The sequence below is a fragment of the Octopus sinensis genome, linkage group LG26 (assembly GCF_006345805.1).
Source record: "Octopus sinensis linkage group LG26, ASM634580v1, whole genome shotgun sequence".
Lineage (NCBI taxonomy): Eukaryota > Metazoa > Mollusca > Cephalopoda > Octopoda > Octopodidae > Octopus > Octopus sinensis.
The window spans coordinates 2666689-2689188 of NC_043022.1; the positions used below are offsets into that span (position 1 = coordinate 2666689).

The window sequence follows — 22500 nt, forward strand, 5'->3', positions numbered from 1 at the left end:
TAGATTGCTGATCGTCAGTACCTCGAGCTAATGAGGGTGTGTCTCTGCGTTGCCAATCGATCTGCTAGAAATCGCAGCCAAATCCTCCCGATTATTGTCAGTAACTCGAGCAAATGCAGGTGTCTCCACGTTGTTAGTCAATCTACTAGAAATAGCAGCCAAAGCTTCCTCAAACCACGCTCCGTTCTCTTAAAAAATGGACACATAAGAAATGTGCGCCTAGAGGTTACCCCCCTAAAAAGACGTGATAGTCATTGCTGGCATGCTTTTGATCGACCATAATCGACCCATGGTTAAATACTGCAAGTACTATCTTCATCATCATCATTACGATAACTATTTTATTACTATACAAATATAATACAACTAGCGGAGGCGCAATGGCCCAGTGGTTAGAGCAGCGGACTCGCGGTCATAGGATCGTGGTTTCGATTCCCAGACTGGGCGTTGTGAGTGTTTATTGAGCGAAAACACCTAAAGCTCCACAAGGCTCCGGCAGGGGATGGTGGTGATCCCTGCTGTACTCTTTCACCACAACTTTCTCTCACTCTTACTTCCTGTTTCTCTTGTACCCGTGATTTCAAAGGGGTCAGCCTTGTCACTCTCTGTGCCACGCTGAATATCCCCGAGAACTACGTTAAGGGTACACGTGTCTGTGGAGTGCTCAGCCACTTACATGTTAATTTCACGAGCAGGCTGTTCCGTTGATTCGGATCAACCGGAACCCTCATCATCGTAACCGATGGAGTGCTTCCACGATACAACTAGCATTGGTTAACTAACCACTGCCATTAATAACAATAATAATATTTGGGAGGGACGGTAACCTTAGAGAATGAAGGAATCTGATGGTCGTACATACAGACATATACAAAGGAAGTAACGTGCGCACATTAGACGCTATTGTATACATTATCATCGTAATGTCGGGGTCGATAAATTAAGTACCAGTTGCGTACTGGGGTTGATCTAATCGACTGTCCCTCCCCGCTCACTCTCCAAAAATTTCGGGCCTTGTGCCTCGAGTAGAAAAGAACGTACACTGATAGGCGCTGTGTGGTGAGACGCTTGCATCCCAACCCCATGGTTCCGGGTTCAGTCCCACTGCGTGGCACCTTGGACGAGTGTCTTCTTCTATAGCCTCGGGCCGACCAAAGCCTTGTGAGCGGATTTGGTAGACGGAAACTGAGAGAAGCCCGTCGAATGCATATATGTATATGCATGTGTGTGTCTGTTTGTCTCCTCAACAGCTTGGCAACCGGCGTTAGTGCATTTACGTCCCTGTAACTTAGTGGTTCGGCAAAACAGAATGCTAGAATGAGTACCAGGTTTTTAAAAAAAATTGAGTACTGGGGTCAGTTAGTTCGACTGTAATCCTTCAAGGCGGTGCTCCAGCATGACACCAGTCAAATGACTGAAATATAAAAGAATCTGCACACCACTTGTTTTCGGCGTAACCCTACAGCCGAACCCTAAACACCGGGTGTGCGTATTCTTTACCTTCGCCAAAACACTACACTCACACACACAAGGCGGCGAGTTGGCAGAATCATTAGCACGCCGGGCGAAATGCTTACTGGTATTTCGTCTGCCGTTACGTTCTGAGTTCAAATTCCGCCATGGTCGACTTTGCCTTTCATCCTTTTGGGGTCGATTAAATAAGTACCAGTTACACACTGGGGTCGATATAATCGACTTAATCCGTTTGTCTGTCCTTGTTTAGCCCCTTGTGGGTAGTAAAGAAATAGGTATTTCGCTTGTCGCAACGTTCTGAGTTCAAATTCCGCCAAGGTCGACTTTGCCTTTCATCCTTTCAGGGTCAATTAAATAAGTACCTGTTATGTACTGGGGTCGATATAATCGACTTAATCCATTTGTCTGCCCTTGTTTGTCCCCTCTGTGTTTAGCCCCTTGTGGGTAGTAAGGAAATAGGTATTTCATCTGCTGCTATGTTCTGAGCTCAAATTCCACCGAAGTCGACTTTGCCTTTTATTCTTTCGGCGTCGATAAATTAAGTACCAGTTGCGTAATGGGGATCGATATAATCGACTGCCCCCCAAAAAATTTCGGGCCTTGTGCCTAGCGTAGAAAATTATATGTACACACACACACACATTTAAGTATAGATGTTTCCCGGGCAAATAATGCTTAAATGCCTAATAGTATTTCTGGTATATCTGAAGGAAGATATTCTATCTTTCTTCAGATAACCGTTATCTGTCCATGTAAGCAGAAATATCTTCTAAGAGGCTTTTTTTTCATGTCAGCCACATGTATTTCTTTTAACATTTTCTTTCATCAGGCCATGTCCTTTGAATCTTATTTAAATACCATCTTATACAGTGATCCCTCGCAGTACGAGTTTAATTCATTCCCTGACCGAGCTTGTCTTACGATTTGCGGTTTCGATTCCCAGACCGAGCGTTGTGAGTGTTTATTGAGCGAAAACACCTAAAAGCTCCACGAGGCTCCGGCAGGGGATGGTGGTGATCCCTGCTGTACTCTTTCGCCCACAACTTTCTCTCACTCTTACTTCCCCTGGTTTCTGTTCTACCTGTATTTCACGGCTTGTCACTCTCTGTGTCACGCCGAATATCCCCGAGAACTATGTTAAGGGTACACGGTGTCTGTGGAGTGCTCAGCCACTTACACGTTAATTTCACGAGCAGGCTGTTCCGTTGATTCAGATCGACCGGAACCCTCGTCGTCGTAACCGACAGAGTGCTTCTCTCTCTCTTACGATTTACTTGTTTTACAAATCAATTTTCCCCGTTGAAATTAACTAAAATATACTTAATCCGTTCCAGCTCCCCAAAACCACCCAAAGATAATTTTTTTTATGGATTTTAAAACAGAAAAGGTTTAGTTACAAGTAAAACGACAATTATAAAAAAGAGAATACTTTTTTACTCTTGTTTCAGTCATTTGACTGTGGCCATGCTGGAGCACCGCCTTTAGTCAAGCAAATTGACCCCGGTCTCTTTTGCTGAACCGCTAAGTGACGGGGACGTAAACACACCAGCATCGGTTGTCAAGCAATGCTAGGGGGACAAACACAGACACACAAACATACATATATATATATACATATATACGACAGGCTTCTTTCAGTTTCCATCTACCAAATCCACTCACAAGGCATTGGTCTGCCCGGGGCTATAGCAGAAGACACCTGCCCAAGGTGCCACGCAGTGGGACTGAACCCGGAACCATGTGGTTGGTTAGCAAGCTACTTACCACACAGCCACAATGTGGAAAAAATATGCGTAAACTGGTTTTATTAACTGAATTTCCTTAAAGATGGGACTGCAAATTACTCGTACAATGGGTCTCTCGTACTTCGAGGTTCTACTGTATTTCTTGACCAAGAAGACCGGTTTTAAGTAAGCTCTGTCTCATATTTAATTATGGTAAAGTTCTCTCCTCTGTTTGAATGCTATGATCTCTATCCTACATTTTTAGGTCAAGTTTTCTCTCACTTCCTTTCTGGGCCCTGCGCCCTCCATCCTGTAGTTCTAAACCAAGGTCTCTTTCTCCTGTCTTAGGGCCAAGTCCTGTTTTTATGCCAAATTCCCTCTCTCTCTCTTGCCCTTTATTTTTGGTCTCAGCTCCCTCTATCCTGCAACTTTGGACCAAGGTCTTTCTCTCCCGTATCTTGGAATTTTCTCTCAGGATCTCAAGTTGTTTACCCTGTATCTTTGGACCAAGCTCTCTCCCACCCTCTGTATTTTGGGGCCCAACTCTCTCCATCCTGTAGCTATGAAACTAGTAGTCCTCGGCCACATTTTCTTTTGCCTATGGACCCCTTTCATCCCCATTTTACTGGGATGGACCCTTATAACCATTCAAGTTGAACCGTCCAACCCATGCTAGCATGGAAAGCGGACGCTAAACGATGATGATGATGATATATATAAAACTTTACTGTCTTCACTCTTTTATTGCTGTTCTTGTTTTAACTCTTGTCCATTGTCCTGAAATCTTTCATCTGAGGTGGTCACAGATGTGTGAAGAAAGATTTCCAGACGATGGACATGAGTTAGAATAAGAACAGTAATGACCAAGTGAAGAATGACTATATAGGGCGCGTGTTTATTTGGCAAAAAAAAAGAAGAAAATTTATCGTCCCGAAATACAGCAATATATATATATATATATACATTGGAAGGTTTGGAGATGATGTACAGGTATTTTATGTTAGAAGAAATGAGGTAATCAGAAGATCGGATGGTTTATATTTACAGATATTTATTTGTATATTACATTTTTTATACATCATATAACTTAGAGTATGTATTAGCGCTTTCTCCCATTCTAGGGGACGGGGTTCAAATCGAACTAAGTTCCTGTGTGAAAAGTTTTGACCATTTTATAGAGTTTTGTAGTGGTGGGGAGGAATATAAGACAGTACAAGAGGGTGATGGATGAGGAGAAAGTGAGAGAGAGAGCATGTGTGTTTGTGTTTAATGAGGGGTGGTCAAATGGTTTTTTGGGTTTAGAGAAGAAGAATGATTTTATATATATATATATATATATATATATATATATAAATAAATTAGAGATAAAACCACTATTAGGCAAATCAAACAGTGAAAAACATAAACCAAAACATCAAAATAAAAATATAATTTACAAATATATAAAATTTAAATTTAAAATTATTAATTTATATTTAAATTTATATTTATAATTTTAAAAAAAATTATATATAACTATCAAAAAGTATTAAAAACTTTATTATAAGATATATATATATATATATCTTATAATAAAGTGCTTCAGTTGGTCGCACACCACAAGGTTCAAGCGAGTTTTTGGAAGCAAATCTTTATATATAAAAGAGAAGTTGTGTGTCTGTCTCCTACGATTTAGATTCCTAACTACTCCCACATTTTGCGGTGCAGTTTAACCAAACCCGGGTTTCTTATAGTCGTGATTCATATCGAGCCCTTCTGGGTATTAGCGCGCGTCTACGATGAGTCTACGATTTTAAAAAAAATTTACCATAATTTTTTTCCATTTTAATGCATTTTTCGCTATTATATAAGGGAAGTAACTCTCTAAAAATGTCTACGATGAGTCAACGATTTAAAAAAAAATTTACCATCATTTTTTTCCATTTTTAATGCATTTTTTTGCTAATTTTTGGCTATAACTCTCTAAAAATGCTTATATAGTTATTTCCCTTACAAACCCGAGCAACGCCGGGCGATACTTGTTAGTGTTCTATATATTTGGAAAAGAAAATTAGACAAACAAAGCGAAAAAAAACTACCTATGAGAATATCTGCCAACATTTTACATAACAAATACCACAACCACCAACAATTAATAATAATAATAATAATAACAAGCAGAATTTTAATAATAATAATAATAATAATGACGATCCGTGGTTGCATATTTTATCTAATCTTTTCTCCATTACTCATTGTGAAAGTTTGAAATGAATTTGATAAACAACCGCAAAGAATAACAAAACAAATCGTAAACTAAGTTTTTAGTCATAAGACTTACATATTTATATTGTTAATCTCCATACATTATATCTATCTATATATATATATATATATATGTGTGTGTGTGTGTATATACACACACATATATATATATATATATATATATATGTGTGTGTGTGTGTGTATATACACACATATGTATATATACACACATATGTATGTATATATACACGTATGTATGTTATGTATATAGATGTATTGTCTGTCTTTACTAGGTCAGATCGACATAGCTAGTTCGCTCACCTTTCCCGTTCAGACATATTATTTATATATATTTACACAGTTTGGGATATTTATTGACCTTTTCCCGGGTAAATTGTTTATTTTTTATTTATCTTCTTAATTAATTATTCAACCGTCCGTCTCTCTGCCTTTTTAAAAAAAAAATTTTTTCCCATGCTTTGTGCTTAGACAACTTTTTTCTGATTAATTCTGAGCTGATTGTTTTTATGTTTACAAAAACTTTTTTTCGGGACATTGAACTATAAACGTATGAATTTTACTCATTTTCTATTTTATTGTTATATTTTTTTCTTTAATTCTATTTTGTGCATTCATTTTCGTAATTAAATGATAATTACTACCAGCCATCAGAAATACGAAATATTTTCTAATTAACCTCTTAGACTGGATCCACCACACAGGTTTCCGACTGTAAATTTAAAGGTCTAATGTTTATTGTTTTTGCCTTTTCCCACCTTATATTTCCTCCTCTTCCTTCTCCTCCCTCACTCGTGATAAAGAAAGAAAGAAAGAACATTACATCTATTTTTTTTTAAAATGACAAACGTAGGTTTTTTTTTCTCTCTCTCTCCTATCTTGTCGCGTTTATCTTCATTTATTTACCTCGGTTCCTCCTGGAACGGAATACTCACCCCCCCTCAAGTCTTTTCAGTTGACACTAAATATATATAGATATATGTAAAAAAAAGCCCTTTAAGTGCTGTGGTTTTACTGGGATCTCCCTTTTAAGTAGAAAGAATAGCCATAACTCTTTGACTGCTATTTCTAAATTCGGTGTGTGGTGAGGCAAATCGTTGCTAAACCCTTAATTACTTAGTATAGATATATGTTTATACATTCACACACACACACACACACACACACAGAGGGAAGCATATTTACACAAACAAACATCTGTTCCCGCCCCCCTAACTTTGTTTCCTCATAGCTTCCAGAAAAATAGATATTTTTTTAACGAACATTTCCACAAATGCACTTCTGATGGTGTAGATTGCAATTACATCGGGATTTGTGGCGGAAAAAACCCCCCAAAATGTATGTATGGTTATACCTTTAATTTTAGATTTTCATTCATCAACGACAACACGAACGTGTGTGTGTTGTGTTTCGCATTTCATCTTTTCTCTAAAAATGGTCTTTCTTCATCTTTCCGCTTTCGTTTTCCTGTCTTACCGTTTATCAGTTGTGCGTATATATATATATATACATATATAAAATGAAACTGTTAGTGTCCAGGTTGTCAATAAATGACAGTAATTGTCGAAACGTGTTCACGATGTCAGTTGCTAATGCGAATATGAAGATGTCAAAATAATAGGAAAAATAAGAAGGAAAAAAAACTATATTCCTCCCTCCCCAATTATTATAATACAGGTTTGATTACTTTTGATTTTGTACAATATGTTGTAAGTCAGTGTAATTCCTTCGTTGGTTTTTATGTTAAATGAGGATCGTTTCGTTTTCTCTGCCCCTTTTTTGTTTCGCTCCCCTCTTAATGGCTTTTAAAAAATTTTTTATTTAAAAAAAAAAAAAAATGAAATATATTCTCCCATTCTTGGGTTTCTATAGAATCTGTTCAATGATTTGTTTCGAGAACGTTCGGTAGAATCACCACAGTTTAAAGCCACATACATCTCTTTCTCTCTCTCTCTCTCTCACACACACTCTCTCTTTCTCTTTCTCTCTCTCACATGTATAATGGATGGAGTTATAGACAACCTAGTTGTTATAGAAAGAAACCATATGTATTTAATAAATCAGCCATTATACAACATTTCTTTCTTTGGTAATGTCTTCAGTACCAACAGAGGAAATGAAGAAATGGGGGCGGAGAAAAAAAGAAAAAAGCTCGGTTTTTATTGTACGATGCCTTAACCGAAGTAGCAGATGTCTTTTTAGACATTGTATATCAAGGAATACAGTGGCCAACATGTCTTAACCTTTTTAAAATTTTTTTTTTATAGCATATCCGTTGAGTGAGATTTGGCTGTTATTTCTAGCTTCCGTAGAGGCTTTTTAAAAAATTGCCTGAGCTGAGCGAGATTTGGTTTTATTTCTAGCTCCTGTAGAAGCTTTTCTTTTTTTGTTTTCTTTTTGAAGTCGATCACATGTGAGATGAGTGAGATTTGGCTGTTATTTCTAGCTTCCGTAGAGGCTTTTTTCAAAAATGCCTGAGCTGAGCGAGATTTGGTTTTATTTCTAGCTCCTGTAGAAGCTTTTCTTTTTTGTTTTCTTTTTGAAGTCGATCACATGTGAGTCGAGTGAGATTTGGCTGTTATTTCTAGCCTCCGTAGAGGCTTTTTAAAAAAATGCCTGAGCTGAGCGAGATTTGGTTTTATTTCTAGCTCCTGTAGAAGCTTTTCTTTTTTCGTTTTCTTTTTGAAGTCGATCACATGTGATTTGAGTGAGATTTGGCTGTTATTTCTAGCCGTCGTAGAAGCTTCCCCGCTATTCGTTCAATGTAGTGGGAGGAAAAATAATGAATGGAAGCGTGTAGACTGTATTATTAGAAGAGGCCTGGTATTTTCACTCTAGTTAATTTCCTATATTTGGCATCTGTTAAAGCATTTTAAAATATTGGTCAGATCGACTCTAGCCTGCAACACAGTTTATTCTGCACTGCCAGGATTGGTGGCATCGGTTTTAACACCATTTGCTTGTAACCTCCTACCATTGAAGAAAAAAATATATATTGTCTTTTACGGCAAGGAATGGTGCCATCGTTTTACAACCACAAACCACTTGCAACCTTCGAACATTGAGAGAAAAAAGAACTTAGAAATGTTAAAACTGAACAGCAACAGAAGACTAATTTATATTAGTATGTTCTTGTAATCTGTTACTAGTTTCAGTTATTAGACTGTGGCCATGCTGGGGCACTGCTTTGAAGAATTATTAGTTGAATGAATTGACCCCAGGACTTCTTTTCAAGCCTGGTACTTATTTTATTGGTCTCTTTGCAGAATCGTTAAATTTTGGGTACATAAACATCAATACCGAATGTCAAGCAGTGATGGGGAACACACACACATATGATAGGCTTTTTTCAGTTTCCTATTTCTTTATTGCCCACAATGGGCTAAACATAGAGAGGAAAAACAACGGGATTAAGTTGATTACATCAACCCCAGTGCGTAACTGGTACTTAATTTATCGACCCTGAAAGGGTGGAAGGCAAAGTAGACCTTGGTGGAACTTGAACTCAGTGCTAACGTTTCTGCCAGCTCACCGCTTCTTTCAGTTTCCATCTACCTAATCTACTCACAAGGCTTCCTTCTTCTTCTTTGCCGTTGTCAACATGTCATCCCATGTCAGGGCATCATCTTGAAGAATTTTCAGTTGAATAAATCAACCCGAGCACTTAGGTTTTTTTTGGGTTTTTCTTTTTCCTTTTAACCCTTTAGCATTCATATTAATTTGGCAAAAATAATCCTTATTTATTCGCATTAAAAAAAAATTTATCTGATATTATTTTGTAGCTTCAAGACAGGAAAGATGTAATTGCTTATTTTTAGAATGACATTGCAGGGTAGGTGTGAGATGCTGGCTCTGGCCAGTTTGAGCATAAAATGTGTAGAATATTTGGGTCGGATACACCTGGTTAAAACACTAAAGGGTTAAGCCTGATACTCATTCTATTTAATTCCCTTTGCCAAAGCCAAGTTATGCAAATATGAAAACCATTATGGGGTGAGGGACAAACCCACACAGACACACACACACACACCAAAGAACCTATACGAGGCGGGTGCTGAAAAATTCTTGGCTATTGGTAAAAGAAAATATGGGAGGATCAGTTATTTTATTCAACATATTCTCCTTAGAATTTTTTCTACTCTAGGAACAAGGCCTGAAATTTTTTGGGAGGAGGGGACCAGCTGATTAGATTGACCCCAGTATGCAACTGGTACTTAATTTATTGACCTTGAAAGAATGAAAGGCAAAGTTGACCTCGGCAGAATTTGAACTCTGAACGTAAAGGCAGACAAAATACCGCTAAGCATTTCGCCTGGCGTGCTAATGTATATTCCCCTTAGAATCACGCATATATTGCAGTGGTCCTTCAGTTTTTCTAAGCCCTGTAAAAACTCGAAAGGTTGGACCTCCAACCAGGCCTTTCATGAATGATACTCTAAAAGTCGGGAAATTTTCGGAACCCCCTTGTGTGAGTGTGTGTGTATGTCTGTATACGATGGGCTTCTTTCAGTTTCTGTCTACCAAATCCACTCACATCTATCATAGCCCAACATGCCACGTAGTGAGACTGAACCCGGAACCATGAGGTTGAGAAGCAAATTTCTTACCACACAGCAATTCCCGTGCCTATTTTCCTACTTCTAAACTTTCTTTTCTATTCTGGATTATTGACCACGTCGTTATATAATCATGTTTCTTATTCCAGTGTGTGTATGTGAGTGTATATATATTTGGGCTAAACACTATTTATGGCTTACATTAAGACACTTTAGTTTGTTTACTCAAGTTACCGATATGATGAAATTGTTTCCCTCTAATGTTTCATAGCAAAGTGTCTATTTTTAGAAAAGTTTTCCGCTTTGTAAAAATTTCTTCAGAAATGTTCAAACATTTGGTATTCGCACCACGATTCTTGTCGAGCCAATAAGTAGAACCTCATCGTTGTTGTTGTTTTTGCGTCCACTTTTCCATGCTTGCATGGGTCGGATGGAACTTGCTGAGGTGGACTTTCCGTGGCTGGATGCCTTTCCTGTCACCAACCCTCGTTTGTTTCCAAATAAGGTTAAAAAAATTCCCTCCCCTCCTTGGACATGTTTTCATGAAAGTTTGGAAACAGACACTGCTTGTATGCTGGTGATACTCGTTTACAACAATCACATGATGTCAAAACAATGCCAAGTCTCTCTCTCTCTCACACACATGATGGGCTTCTTTCAGTTTCCATCCACCAAATCCACCCACAAGGCTTTGGTTGTCCTTTGGCTATAATAAAAGACACTTGCCCAAGGTGCCATGCAGTGGGACTGAACCTGGAACCAAGTGGTTGAGAAGCAAACTTCTTAGTCACACAGCTGTGCCTGTATATAAGATATGGCATGATCATGGCTGGAATTGCTTGGCTGTGTGGTTAGGGAGCTTGCTTCCTAGCTACATGATTTCGGGTTCAGTCCCACTGTCTTCCACTATAGCCCCGAGCCAACCGAAGCTTTGTGATTGAATTCGGTAGGCGGAAGTTACTGCCGTGTATGTGTGCGTGCGTATAGCTGCTCAGTGCCTCTCCGAAAGAGAGAGAGGGATAGGTCTGCTTGATCAGGGCTGACTTATGACCAAATACCTCAATTTCCTGTCTCTGTTATCATCGTCTAACATCCATTTTCCATGCTGGCATGGGTTGGAGAGTTTGATGGGAGCTGGCAAGGCTGGAGAGCTGCTCCAGTTGTCTGTGTTGGCATGGTTTCTAATGCCAACAATTTTGCAATGTGTACGGAGTGCTTTGTACATGGTGCCAGCGCAGGTACTTTGTGTATGGTGCCAATGCAGGGGCTTTTTACATATTGATAAACTGAGATATTGAAGAGTTGTGAAATGATGACTGAAAGACAGTCCATATATTGTGGACCATCATCATCATCATCGTTTAGCGTCCGCTTTCCATGCTAGCATGGGTTGGACGGTTCAACTGGGGTCTGGGAAGCCAGGAAGCTGCACCAGGCTCCAGTCTGATCTGGCAATGTTTCTACGACTAGATGCCCTTCCTAACACCAACCACTGCGTGAGTGTAATGGATGCTTTTTACGTGCCACCGGCACAGGTGCCAGACGAGGCTGGCAAACAGCCACGATCGGATGGTGCTTTTTACGTGCCACCGGCATGGGGGCCAGGCGAGGCTGGCAAACAGCCACGATCGGATGGTGCTTTTTACGTGCCACCGGCACAGAGGCCAGGCGAGGCTGGCAACGGCTTATCAGTATATGAAACTTGGCCATTTTAAAGCTCTATTTTACTAAAAACAACCCTACAAACCTATCCTGTAATGTATCTCCAGGCCCCTGTCTGTCCTCACTGATATGGTTGTGTGTGTGGATTTCGCAGAAATGTCGACAACAGGTCATTTCATTCGCTGTACAACAACACTTTCACTCTCTCCGTATTTCTTGGAAACACAAACAGGACACAGAGCTAGATCAGCGATTCTCGGTATTTCATAACTTGATATCGTTTTAGTGAATACTGTCACACATAGGCGCAGGAGTGGCTGTGTGGTAAGTAGTTTGCTAACCAACCACATGGTTCCGGGTTCAGTCCCACTGCGTGGCATCTTGGGCAAGTGTCTTCTGCTATAGCCCCGGGCCAACCAATGCCTTGTGAGTGGATTTGGTAGACGGAAACTGAAAGAAGACTGTCGTATATATGTATATATATATATATATATATATATATGTATGTGTGTGTTTGTGTGTCTGTGTTTGTCCTCCTAGCATTGCTTGACAACCGATGCTGGTGTGTTTACGTCCCCGTCACTTAGCGGTTCGGCAAAAGAGACCTATAGAATAAGTACTGGGCTTACAAAGAATAAGTCCCGGGGTCGATTTGCTCGACTAAAGGCGGTGCTCCGGCATGGCCGCAGTCAAATGACTGAAACAAGTAAAAGAGAGAGAGTAAGAGTACAGGGTTTTGCACACACAAAAAAATATATTCAATAAAACTGAAACTAATTTTCCATGATTGTCTTTTCTAAATATTGTCCTTATCGTCATTTCGTATTCATTTTCTTTGCTGCCCTGGGGGGTTGGGACAGTTTGATTAGATCCAGCGAACTGCGGGGCTACATTGTGCTCCATTGTCTGTTTTGGCATGGGTTTCTTGCGGCTGGATGCCCTTCCTAATGCCAACCACTTTACACTGTGTTCTGGGTATATTTTTTTTCATGCCACCAGCTCTCGTGAGGTTGCCAAGTGACTTGTAAGACAAGAAAAGAGATAAAATACATGTGCCAATTTTAGATATTTGTGAAGGTTTTTACTTTTTTTTCTTTACCCTTTACATCTGACAGTAATCTGAATGCTAAAGGGTTGAAGCTTAGGAAAATTATCAAAGATGCTGAGGACTTCACCTTTTACTTGTTTCACTCATAAGACTGTGACCATGCTGGAGCACCACATTGATATAGAAACTATATAATGCTAATACTGATAACACTAATGTCTACTTGACATTTCAATCCCCACAAAATATATATATATATATATATATATATATCATCATCATCATCATCATCATCGTTTAACGTCCGTTCTCCATGCTAGCATGGGTTGGACGGTTCGACCGGGGATCTGGGAAGCCAGAAGGCTGCACCAGGCTCCAGTCTGATCTGGTGGTGTTTCTACAGCTGGATGCCCTTCCTAACGCCAACCACTCCGTGAGTGTAGTGGGTGCTTTTTACGTGCCACCTGCACAGGTGCCAGGCGAGGCTGACATCGGTCCACGGTCAGATTGGTGCATTTTACGTGTCACCTGCACAGAAGCCAGTCGAGGCGGCACTGGCTTCGGCCACGATTCGGATGGTGCTTTTTACGTGCCACCGCATGGAAGCCAGTCGAGGCGGCGCTGGCATCGGCCACGATTCGGATAGTGCTTTTTACGTATCTCCAGTCCAGGGGTCCTGGCATCTGCCAGGTGCCAGTCATAGGATTGGTTCAATTTCGATTCCGATTTCGATATATATATATATATATTATATATATATATATATATATATATATATATATATATATATATATATATATATATATATGATGAAAATGTGTTTGAAATATAAATATTTGTACCTAACTGAACTACTGAAATATTGTATTTCAAAGAGTCATTGGTGGCCCTTTGATTATTTATCTCTCCTTTGAGAGCTCATAGTGTCCCCCAGGGGCTCTCTAGGGCTCTTGTTGAGAATCTCAGAATTAACTGAATGGTGAGTAGAAATATACATGTGTTTGCCAATGTGTGTAAACACACACACTCACACACCCTTTGTATATACAGACTATATACATTGTACATTGTGTGTGTGTGTATGTATATATACACACCTCTGCTGGTGCCACATAAAATGCACCCGTTCCACTTTGTTAAGGGATTGATGTTTGGAAGAGCATCCAGCTGTAGAAATCGTGCCAAAACAGAGCCTGGTGCAGCTCCTGTCAAACTGTCCAACCCATGCCAGTATGGAAAATGGACATTAAATGATGATGATGATGATGATGATATATCATATAAAAAAAACCAAATGAAGTGTAACGCAGAGCAAATGACTGGCTTCCGTCGTCAGTTCCACACCCCAGTATCTTGTGTAGTAAGGCGTGAAATACCAACCTTGGGGTAGGCCACTGTCAAACAAGACAGCACTTTACCAAAACATGTCTCTATTCTGTAACTCCTTGAATAGCATACCTGTTTTCTATGAATTTTTTAATATATGTGCGTTTTCATATTATTTTATTGAATGTTAAAGGACATATTCAGTTAATTTCTTTCGATACAGTTTACTGTAAATAATTAACAAGAACAGAGTGTTTATTAAACAAAATTTTAATATTTTTACCTTTTGCTCAATTTACCTGGATTTACCTGTAATTAAAGTCACTTTGAGACAAAAGTTATGCAATAGAATTGATTAAGAACCCGTTCTTTAATTATGTTCCAAATATCCTTTAAGGCCCTCATGCTTTCCGAAATCTGCCGAAACTACACCTGATTATATATACACTTTAGATGAGTTGTAGTGCACCTGAGCACTGTACACAATTATTATTATTATTATTATTATATCACATTAATATCTTGATAAGTAAAAGAGTTACAGCTATTTAATGAAACAAGCCTAAATTCATGATTATTTTAGAATTTAATTGAAACTCATGAGGGGTGTATTTTGGTCAGAAATATAGTAACGAAAGGGTTAAGCATGGGGTTTTGCTATGGCTACGCCCCAGTAAATCAAATCAAACAAGCGTGCAGTTCATGTGATACAGGAGCAGAACATTTCTCTCGCTGGGTTATTGTGGTGGCTTCAATAAATTTTCCTTGACATTTGAGCCTTGATTTTAAGGGCTCCTGTGATCACAGCCGTGATAATTTTATAATAAATAAACCGCCGTTGTAATATCGGTTTCAAATTTTGGTGCAAGGCCTGCATGTTGGTGGGAGGAGGTAAGTCATTTGTATTGACCCCCCACCCCCACCCCAAAACAGAGGGGAGTCACCGTCCACTAAGCCTTTTTGCTCCATGTGCTGACCATTCTGCCAGCTCCCCCCACCTGTAAATATTCCTTTCTACTAAAGACACAAGGCTTGAAATTTTGGGGGAGGGGATAAGTCGATTACATCGACCCCCCCTCTTCCTCAGTGCATAACTGGTATTATTTCATTGACCCTGAAAGGATGAAAGGCAAAGTTGACCTTGGCGGAATTTGAACTCAGAATGTAGAGATGGGCCAAATACCGCTAAGTATTTCGCTCAGCATGCTAACGATTCTGCCTGCTCGCCCACCTTAAACCACCTGTAAATAATAATAATAATCCAAATAACAGTAAACAAAAAAGATTAGTAGAGTGGAGTCGAGGGAAATTTGGCTGCTGTTTCTAGCAAGCTGAGCAACCACTTAGTGATTTGCTCCTATTAGTTTATTTTTGTCTTTTTTAAAAAAATTATTGGTGTCAGTTATTGAGCTGAATAGTAGTAGTAGTAGTAGTAGTAGTAACAGTAGTAGTAGTAGTAGTAACAGTAGTAGTAGTAGTAGTAACAGTAGTAGTAACAGTAGTAGTAGTAACAGTAGTAGTAGTAGTAGTAGTAGTAACAGTAGTAGTAGTAGTATAGCTGAATAGACAACTTGCTTTTGAACCTCAATTAGCAAAAAAAAAAAAAATAAATAAACTTTTGTAATTAACTCTTAGTTTTCTGTATTATTTTTAATTTGCTTTTTACACTAATATTGTTTATTTGTTTACTGAAATATTTGATAAAAAGCTTTTTTTTCTTTCTTTTGCTGCTGTTTCTTAAATTACACACTGCAAAGAAAAAAAACAAACTATCAAGATCAAATCCATTTGTATTTTCCACAAACTCTTCTAGTTGTGTGACCTAAATAAAAAAAACCGATCGTGTTTTTTTTTTGTCCTTCATGCCTTTGTGTGAAACGTGTTTAAAGAAATACCCTCAGCGAACCCTGGACGTGTTTCTAGGCATTGAACAAAATGTTTTGTCGTAGAAACGTTAGCACGCCAGGCGAAAATGCTTAGCGGTATTTCGTCTGCCGTTACGTTCTGAGTTCAATTTCCGTCGAGGTCGACTTTGCCTTTCATCCCTTTCGGGGTCGATAAACTAAGTACCAGTTACGCACTGGGGTCGAAATAATCGACTTAATCCGTCTATCTGTCCTTGTTTGTCCTCTCTGTGTTTAGCTCCTTGTGGGTAGTAAAGAAATAGGTATTTCTTTTCACTCTTTATGTTGCGAGTTCAAATCCTGCTGCGGTCAACTTTGCCCATTGTCCTTCTTGGGTTAATAAAAACATGTGGCACTCAAATACCGGTCTTCATATAACCCCTTCGTTAACTTTGCTATACAAAACTGCTGGCCACACAGTTGGGTCTTTTTCTTTGACATGCCAGTCCCAATACAGCAGTGTGAGATGAAATGTTTTGCTCAAGAACACGACATGCCACCAAGTCCAGGAATTGAACTCCTGATCTAGCAACCATGAGTGTAACTCCCGAACCACCAGGCCTTGCACCTTCACATATATTATGGACAAACAGATGCCATTGTTCAACAGTGGGTCGTAATTCCTCTACAATATACACAAGCGCAGGAGTGGCTGTGTGGTAAGTAGCTTGTTTACCAACCACATGGTTCCGGGTTCAGTCCCACTGCGTGGCACCATGGCAAGTGTCTTCTACTATATCCTCGGGCCGACCAAAGCCTTGTGAGTGGATTTGGTAGACGGAAACTGAAAGAAGCCCGTCGTATATATGTATGTATATATATATGCGTGTGTGTGTTCGTGTGTCTGTGTTTGTCTCCCTAGCATTGCTTGACAACCGATACTGGTGTGTTTATGTCCCCGTCACTTAGCGGTTCGGCAAAAGAGACCGATAGAATAAGTACTGGGCTTACAAAAGAATAAGTCCCGGGGTCGAGTTGCTCGATTAAAGGCGGTGCTCCAGCATGGCTGCAGTCAAATGACTGAAACAAGTAAAAGAGTAAAAACATATATTTTTCTACAATTCGTATACCATTATAATACAGGTTCCAAAATGGCGCAGTGCCAGCAGTTTTGAGGACAGGGGGTAAGTCGATTACATTGACCCCAGTGCTGAACTAGTACTTTTGTTATTGCCCCCCTAAAGAATCAAAGGCAACCTCGACCTCAGTTGAATTTTAACTCAGAACGTAAGCTCAGTCGAAATACTGCTAAGCATTTTGCTCTGCTTGCTAACAACTCGACCAACTCACCACCTTAACCCTTTAGCAATTAAACCGGCCATATCCGGCCAAAAGTATTCTGCCTGTTCTATGTTCAGACTTGCCAGATCTGGTCTCTCACACCAGCCCTACAATATCGTTTTAAAAATTAACAACTGCCACATCAAAATACCATAGCCACAAGATAATGCACGATTAGTTCAAAACAATCATCATCATCATCATCATCATGCTAGCATGGGTTGAACAGTTCAACTGGGGTCTGGGAAGCAAGGAGGCTGCACCAGGCTCCAGTCTGATCTGGCAATGTTTCTACGGCTGGATGCCCTTCCTAATGCCAACCACTCCCTGAGTGTAGTGGGTGCTTTTTACGTGCCACCGGCACAGGTGCCTGGGGAGGCTGGCAAATGGCCACGATCGGATGGTGCTTTTTACGTGCCACCGGCACAGGTGCCAGGCGAGGCTGGCAAAGGGCCACGATCGGATGGTGCTTTTTACGTGCCAGGCGAGCCTGGCAAAGGGCCACGATCGGATGGTGCTTTTTACGTGCCACCAGCACGGAGGCCCGTCGGGGCGGCGCTGGCAATGGCCACGTTCGGATGGTTTGCTTAAAGCATTAATTTTGGCAGAATAATGCAAACACCAAAGGGTTAAATATACCATTACAATATAGTCACCACACACATCCTGTCTTCACAATATATACTCGTGACAATATATACTCATTCCTATTTCACCAATGATGTAATAATATCTGTAATATCTACACAGATAAATTTTCCTTATCTAGTTCAGTTGTTATTTGAGAAAGCAATGGCTGGATTTAGCCATTGCTAGTTAACACACTGACCTCACTGATATTATTAGTTCAATACTTGACAATATAAAAAAATCAATCGTTCTAATCCATTTTTTTTATTGATTACTTCTTTTTTTATATTTTCTTTCACTTTGGTGATTTCTTAATTTATATTCCAATGGTTGAGTGTTTGTGGGATGAAAATCTCTGTGTGTGTGTGTGTGTGTGTGTGTACGTGGAGGCGCAATGGCCCAGTGGTTAGGGCAGCGGACTCACGGACATAGGATCGCGGTTTCGATTCCCAGACCGGGCGTTGTGAGTGTTTATTGAGCGAAAACACCTAAATGCCCTACGAGGCTCCGGCAGGGGATGGTGGTGATCCCTGCTGTACTCTTTCACCACAACTTTCTCTCACTCTTACTTCCTGTTTCTGTTGTACCTGTATTTCAAAGGGCCGGCCTTGTCACTCTCTGTGTCATGCTGAATATCCCCGAGAACTACGTTAAGGGTACACGTGTCTGTGGAGTGCTCAGCCACTTACACGTTAATTTCACGAGCAGGCTGTTCCATTGATTCGGATCAACCGGAACCCTCGTCGTTGTAACCGACGGAGTGCTTCCATCCATGTGTGTGTGTATTCTCATCATTTAGCATCCGTTGTCCATGCTGGCATGGGTTGGACGGTTTAACCGGGGATGGTGAGCTGAGTGGCTGCACCAGGCTCCAGTCTGAGTTGGCATGGTTTCTGCAGCTGGATGCCCTTCCTAATGCCAACCACCCTGAGAGTGTAATGGGTGCTTTTACATGCCATTGGCACGGGGTGTCGGCTGGATGACACCAGTATCGGCCACAGCTATTTCACTTGGTTTGATTGGTTTTCTTCTCAAGCACAGCATATTACAAAAGGTCTCGGTCATTTGTTATGGTCCCTGTGAGGCCCAGCACCACACATACACACACGCACACACACACACGCACACACACGTACACACACACACACATGCACACACACTGGCACTCCGTTGATTATGACGATAAGTATTCCAGTTGATCCAGTCTAGAGAATGGCCTGCTTATGAAATTAGTGTGCAAGTGGCTGAGCGCTCCACAGACACACTAATGCGGTTCTCAGAAAAATTTCAGTGTGACACAGAATGTGACAATACTGGTCCTTTGAAATAGAAATACACCTAATATTTGCCAGCTGAGTGGACTGGAACTATGTGAAATAAAGTGTCTTGCTCAAGAACACAGTGCATTGCCAGGAATCAAACTCCTGACATTATGAACTCTTGTTCATTTCTCATCCATTTACCAATATATATATCTCTTTTACTCTTTTATTTGTTTCAGTCATTTGACTGCGGCCATGCTGGAGCACCGCCTTTAGTCGAGCAAATCGACCCCCGGGACTTATTCTTTGTAAGCCCAGTATTTATTCTATCGGTCTCTTTTGCCGAACCGCTAAGTGACGGGGACGTAAACACACCAGCATCGGTTGTCAAGCAATGCTAGGGGGACAAACACAGACACACAAACACACACACATACACATATATATATACATATATACGACAGGCTTCTTTCAGTTTCCGTCTACCAAATCCACTCACAAGGCATTGGTCGGCCCGAGGCTATAGCAGAAGACACTTGCCCAAGATGCCACGTAGTGGGACTGAACCCGGAACCATGTGGTTGGTTAGCAAGCTATTTACCACACAGCCACTCCTGCGCCTCAAAAAGCAACATTTGTTTGTACGTTGACTGCTATTTTCACTAAATAAAATAGGTAATAAGGTTTTTTGTGTTTTCATCTAATCTGATCTCCATCATGCTCACCCTGGACGTTCTTCCCCCGCCCCCCCTCCAAACAGGTTGGTGGGTGGGAAATAAATTACCTTTTATAATTTGAAGTTCAGAAATAATGTGGAAGTTGCAAAAATAATTTATGAACACCCTTCTCTCCCTCCCTCCCTCTCTCCCTCTCTCACACACACACATATAACAGCCCAGCTAAGGGTGTGTATGTTTGTTGTGGCTGTGTGGTAAGTAGCTTCCTTCCCAACCACATGGTTCTGGGTTCAGTCCCACTGTGTGGCACCTTGGGCGCGTGTCTTCTGCTATAGCCTTGGGCCGGCCAAAGCCTTGTGAGTGGATTTGCTAGACAGAAATGGAAAGAAGCTTGTCGTATATATACATATGTATATGTTTGTGTGTCTGTGTTTGTCCACACCACAATCACTTGACAACCGATGTTGGCATGTATATGTCCCCATAACTTAGCAGTTCAGCAAAAGAAACCAATAAAATATGTACTAGGCTTACAAAGAATAAGTCCTATGGTCAATGCGTTCAACTAAAGGCAGTGCTCCAGCGTGGTTGCAGTCAATTGACCGAAACAAATAAAAGAATACATATATATATTTCTTTATTACCCACAAGGGGCTAAACACAGAGAGGACAAACAAGGACAGACAAACGGATTAAGTCGATTACATCGACCCCAGTGCGTAACTGGTACTTAATTTATCGACCCCGAAAGGATGAAAGGCAAAGTCGACCTCGGCGGAATTTGAACTCAGAACGTAACGGCAGACGAAATACGGCTACGCATTTCGCCCAGCGTGCTAACGTTTCTGCCAGCTCGCCGCCTTATAAGTTAATAAGATGCTTACAGCACCTAGGTTTCCCAAGCGGTCACCCATCTAAGTACTCACTAGGCTCTACGTTGCTTAACTTCGGTGATCGGACGAGAACCGGTGCTTTCAACATGATATGGCTAGCAGAAACAGCTGTGAGTCAGTGAATGTGACTCTTGTTTATTTATTGTCCAATTATTACATACTGTATATAAATATATGAACAGAGTAGATTGTGTCAACTTTGATATATTATAAATGTGTGTGTCTCTCTCTCTCCACTCCCAAGGGGAAGAAAAGTTTGTGTAAACAAAACTTTCCATACAAGTTGACTCAATGCAAAGCAACTGGCTTATATTGCATATCCCTATTTATTTCAGCCATTGTCAACTTAATCCTTCACTGTTGCCATTCCCAACACGCCCTACACATGGTGTTAGGAGACGTTGAAATGTTCATATGCGAATTGGCAGCGGTTTTTCTGCTGTTAAGGTGGTTTCATAGCAACAAGGCTGCATATGGTGTATTTGGGAAAAAAGGATACCGTCTTTCTGGTGGAGAGTTTGGTAGGTTTTTGAAACTAAAGGGTTAAATAATTGTTTGTTCAGCTTTTAGGTGTTTTCGCTCAATAAACACTCACAACGCCCGGTCTGGGAATCGAAACCGCGATCCTACGACCGCGAGTCCGCTGCCCTAACCACTGGGCCATTGCGCCTCCACAGCTGCAGTGTAGCACCCTGGGGAAACTGCCCCTTCTTGATGCAGAGTGTGAGGTTTGCAGTTTTTATTAGAGAAAGTCTGCAGACTAATTAACAAAATTCATTTCGAAGGAGGTGGTCATTACGATCAACATCATTATCATCATTTTAAATCTTTAGCATATAAACTGGCCATATCCGGCCAAAATATTCTCCTTGTTTTATGTCCAAACTGGCCAGATCCAATCTCTCACACTTACCCTACAATGTTGTTCTAAAAATAGGCGTAGGAGTGGCTGTGGGGTAAGTAGCTGGATTACGAACCACATGGTTCTTGGTTCAGTCCCACTGCGTGACACCTTGGGCAAGTGTCTTCTACTATAAGCCTTGTGAGTGGATTTGGTAGACGGAAACTGAAAGAAGCCCGTCGTATATATATGTATGTGTGTGTGTATATGTTTCTGTGTCTGTGTTTGTCCCCCCAACATCGCTTGACAACGGATGCTGATGTGTTTACGTCAAAAGAGACCGATAGAATAAGTACTAGGCTTACAAAGAATAAGTCCTGGGGTCGATTTGCTTGACTAAAGGCGGTGCTCCAGCATGGCTACAGTCACATAACTGAAACGGGTAAAAGAGTAATTGCATTATCGAAATCCCAAAGCTATGAGATAATGCAGGAGGAATTGAAAACAATGTAAAGAAATAAACATTAACCCTTTAGAATTCAGATTACTCTGTCAAATGTAATGCTTACTTCTCCATGTTGATGTGGGTCATACGGAATTTTGTGGAGGTGGATTTTCTGTGGCTGGATGCTCTCCCTATCACCAACCCTCATCTGCTTCTAGCTAAGGTAATATTTCCTCATGACCAGACATGTTTTAATATAGACAGAGAGGAGGGCGGGAGAGAATAAGAGAAGTACTAAAACGTCCGGTGGAAAATAAATCTGTGGCGCCAAGTAAGAGTCCCCAAAATGACTCCTACGTTTGGAAACAGAACACACCGTTCTTACAAAATGGTGTAATTCACTTAACCCTTTAGTGTTTAAACCGGCCATATCTGGCCCAAATATTCTATATGTTTTATAATCAAACTGGGAATATCTAGCCCCTCAAACCTAACCTACATTAACATTCTAAAAAT

General features: G+C 40.5%; 1 protein-coding gene and 1 non-coding gene across 7 annotated transcripts in view; one reads left to right on the forward strand and one right to left on the reverse strand.

The window, feature by feature from the left end:
* The window catches only part of LOC115224738 (myotubularin-related protein 3), a 288784-nt gene that overhangs the window by 121532 nt on the left and 144752 nt on the right, over positions 1-22500 (forward strand). The gene's annotated exons all lie outside the window — the stretch shown is intronic.
* Positions 20683-20801, reverse strand: LOC115224929. The gene has a single exon (XR_003882908.1). It is a non-coding gene; the product is annotated as a 5S ribosomal RNA (ribosomal RNA).